Source organism: Echinops telfairi, unplaced genomic scaffold (genome assembly GCF_000313985.2).
Source record: "Echinops telfairi isolate 266 unplaced genomic scaffold, ASM31398v2 ScPeMD7_23;HRSCAF=83, whole genome shotgun sequence".
In the NCBI taxonomy this organism is placed as follows: domain Eukaryota; kingdom Metazoa; phylum Chordata; class Mammalia; order Afrosoricida; family Tenrecidae; genus Echinops; species Echinops telfairi.
In genome coordinates, this window is record NW_022103920.1 from 82,207,745 (window position 1) to 82,212,254 (window position 4,510).

The window sequence follows — 4,510 nt, forward strand, 5'->3', positions numbered from 1 at the left end:
TCATACTGAGGCCACAGTGGTCACCTCTGTTCCTGCTCCTCCGACTAGTTTCAGCTGGTCAGCTGGGTGAGTGCTGTGGAGCGAGAGGGAAACTGAAATGCACGGTTCTTGCAGGGAGAGACCCCCATTATCTTTGCAGGGGGAGAAGAAAATCAAAAGTGACTCAGGCTATTGTACTATAGCACATGTTAACATGTTACCTGAATGTAGGGTATGATTGAACCCATATGTGCTGCCTCGGGGGGGGGGGGGGGGAATTCTTCAAAGTCATTGTCTTATCAGACTGTCTGGAAGAGCCTGTCGAATTAGCCAAAGGAGAGACCAGGTTGCGTTGAGAATTTCTAGGCTTATTCTGCAAGTGCATGCAGAAGTCAAACAGCCAACTTTCTTCTCTGGGCTGTTTCAGAACTCAGTCCTGACCCCACAAGTTCATATCCAAGAAACAGGCTTTTACAATGATTATAGGAGATTAGCGGGTTTTTACAATGTGACAGGATACAATTGATAACTAAGAAAGCACATTTTGCAATGATCATTGGGAAATTCATACCTACCTTTCTCCAGGGGGCATTAGACTACCGTTGCCTGAAGCTTCCTGTACCCTGTTTATTTAAATTGGGGCGATCTTTCCCGTCTGGCTGCTTATATGCCTGACCTTGTTAGCCTCCTTCCTGAGTTAGAACACACCTGCTGATTAAGCTTTAAAGGAATTTTCACTGTAACGTTTTGGATTTTTGACAAACGAAATCTTGAATTGTGTTCTAGTTCCAATATTGATTTTCCCTATACCTATCTGAACTTGTGCAATGGGAGTGGGAGAATCCAGCTTCTATCTTAATCTGTCTCAAGCAAAGTGGTTGTAAACCCTTGCCACACGTAGCCTGTCTGAAGAGAAAGCTGTTTACATTGTTGGTTACTGGACTTTTTTAGGGCACAAAGGAGAGCCCAAATCTCAAATATAATTTAAGGAGAACACTTACGAGTTCTTAAACAGGACAGGACGAGACAAAGACATATCATCCAGATGAGAGAGACCATTATCATGAGACTTTACTGGCACCCAAGGTTTTACAGGCACCATGATGGCTTAAATAGGGCATGGCAGGTCAAAGGCTAGTGTCCCAGGAGCATGAGTGGGGGCATCAGTAGCTGCAGGCAGAACTATGGACACGAGAGTGAGTGAGGGGACCATGGCTGGTACATGGACATTATGCTAAACAGAAGGGTTTGCAAGATGGACCCAGCAGCTTCTGATCAAGGCAGTCAGAGGATGGCTCATGACTGCCGCTCCCAGGATGGCAATTTCATCAAGTGCACACTCAGGTAAGTCCCTAAAGACTTGCCCTGCTAGGGCTAGTGAGGGGTGGGATGGCAATCCACTTTCTCATGCCCTCTGCCTGAGAGTTTGCATTCTTGCTCAGAAGGAATTCAAGGGGCTAAATCCATGCGGGGACTCTGGATGCAGATTTTGAGATTTCACTATTATCGGTAGCCTTCTCCAAGCCTGGTACGCAGAGCTTCAGCTCTAAGAGAATTATCAGAAAGAGATGAAAGGAGGCTGAATATATGCTGCGACTCAAATAGGATTGAGGGTTCCCATGGTCACTCATTTTGCTTTCTACCAGCAAATTATTCCGAATCTAATTTCTAGTACAGTAGGCAATCCTGCTTTGCAGAAGAACACAGAAAGGAAAGGACTGTGGCCTCTTCCCTGGGCTGCAGTGAGCCTGGTTTGATGCGTGGCAAATAAACAGGATGGAAGCACTGTTAAATTGGGGAGAAAGAAAGAGAGTGACGTTCCTCCATCCAGGAAAACAGGGCTCAGATACAGGCAAGTTCTCGCCAAGGGCAGGCGTTTAGAAAAGCCAGGCCAGAGAGGCTGGGGCCGGCTCAGGAGGCCTGACAGCACCGCTCTCGTGTGTGGAGCCCAGCAACTGTTCTTAAGAACCAGTAGAAAAGCAAAACTGAAAAAGACATTTGATCTGGAGCTAGGGGAGAAGCCATAAGGTTATGAAGAGATAAAATCTCGAAGAAGAGGATGACGGAGAGGTGAGCCAACATTGTCTAGCTGGGTTTCCCCGCAAGGTGCTGACTAATTCTGGGTGTGGGTTGGAAACCTGAGACTCCAGATGGAGAAGATGAGTAGCAGGCCTCATCTGAAAATCAGAGAACCCTCAGAACTTTTGAGGGACAAAGGCCAGCCCCCACAACTAACCGCGGGATCAATAGGCGCAATTGTACGGTTGAGATATATAAAGACTATAATAAACTCATAGATAAATGGGAGGGAGTCAAATAAAGGAGTCAGACACATTGCATGGTAGCATGCTCACCTCCTGGATGGCCGTGATCTTACCAGCCAGGTAAGCACACAGCACAGGCTGAGGGCAAGGGAGAGAGCAGGAGCCGACGCTTTATTGTTAACCAAGGCTTATATCTTTGGGGGCGTGATTACAGGGAACCACACACGTCACAGGAAGGGGCTGTACAATAGGCAATACAAGCAATAGGAGGGGGATATACCAGGGGCATAAGCATAACAGGAAGGGGATGAGCTATGTGCGGGTGTACACATGACAGGAAGGGGAGGGTTACTCATTTGGGCTACTAACCACAAGTTAGCAGTTCAAACCCAAGGGAGAAAGGTGAGGCTTTTTGCTCCTGTAAAGATTTTTAGCTTCAATTACACAACTCATTTTAAAAGCGACTCACACGAAGTATGTGATATGTGAACAGCATATCAAGAAAACCACAAAAACAAGACAAGAAAACCTTGACCAATGGTGACCGTAGATGAAGGGGAGGAGTTGTGACCTAGGCGACACTGAGTTTATGTCGCTGGTGGTAGAAGAATTTGGAAAAGGAGATCAATGGTGACTGTATGGCGGGAACAGTATAATCAGTGACACTGACTTCTACAAGTAAAATTGTAGAATTGGAAAAATATAAAATATTTACCTAGGGGTGTGACAGGGGAGGTTTTTGGGGAGAAATGAGGCACTAACGAGAGAAGAAAATGTTCTGAAATTAATTGTGGTGGTGATTGTACAACTCTTCTTAATATGACTGAATGATTAAATTGTGTGATCTGTGAAGTATATGCCAATAAAATGATTAAAGAAAAGATCAAGGGACTGGCCTTGAAGTTAACAAATAAATAAAATTACATCCTTGGAAACCCACAGGGGCAGTCCTCCTCTGTTCTGTACGTTCACTGTGAGTTGGAGTTGACTGGATGGCTGTGAGCTTAAGTATGAAAGGAGCATAAACTCTTAAATTGTGGTAATATGCCTGTAAAAATATTGACTATCCAATAGCACAGATGTAGTCAATGGGTCAAGTAGAAGTTAGTTGGGTGGGACGACTGAGAAATACTGTTTAAATCTGACTCAGCTAGAAGTGGCCCTTTGCCCTCTTCTTGCCTGGAACCTGGATGGAATGACTGACTGAAGTTCCTCTTTCAGCCCTCTTGGACTACGACTAGTACCATAGACGATGTGGATCATAACAAACTGTGGATAACATCGTAAAGAATGGGGATTCTGGAACACTTAACTAAGTGTGCTTTTCTGGAACGTACATAGGCCTTTGAACAGAAAGGTAAGATATTTGTGGTTTGGGATAGGGAAGTCTGCACAACAGGCCGCCCTTTCACCATACGTATTTAATTGTATGCTGAACAAATAATGCAGACCCTGGAGCACATGATTAACAAGCATCGGGATTGGAGAGACTCGTTACCAGCCAGCAGCCTGCAGATGACACGGCCTACTTTCCTGATGCACACTAAAGACTGCGCCTGCCCCCCGGCTTACACCTCAACACGAAGAACAAAAGCCTTGCCATTGGGCCAATACGTAACATCATAATTAATGAGAGAATACTGAACTTACTAAGATTTCATTTTGCTTCGATCCACAGTCAATGCATACGGAAATAGTAATCAACAAATCAAATTGTATTGCATTAAGCAAATGTTTCCATCATAAAAAAACCTCTTTACGTTACTAAAGAGCAAAGATGTCCCTTTAAAAAAATCGAGTTGTTAGATCTCTCTAGTTTTTAAAAAATCCTTAACAGTCCCCCTTCACATATTTTCCCCTTTACTACGAACTTGTTGGATTTAGTCATTTTAATTTATTCCGCTATTCATTTTTTTGTAGTTTTATTGAGTTATACTGAGCATATCATACAAAGTAATCATTTGGTCATAGTAAGAAGATTTGGACAATCATCACCACAATTATTTCACAAAAATTTCTTCTTGTGACCATTGTTGTTAGCAACCCTTTCCTCCCATCCTCCACTGCCATTGCCCCTTAGGTAATTATCAATCCAGTTATTGTCTCTCTTTTTTCTTCTTTGATCTCAAAACCCTTGTGTCGAGGGCTGACTTTCAATAGATCGCAGCGAGGGAGCTGCTCTGCTACGTACGAAACCCCGACCCAGAAGCAGGTCGTCTACGAATGGTTTAGCACCAGGCTCCCCACGAACGTGCGGTGCGTGACGG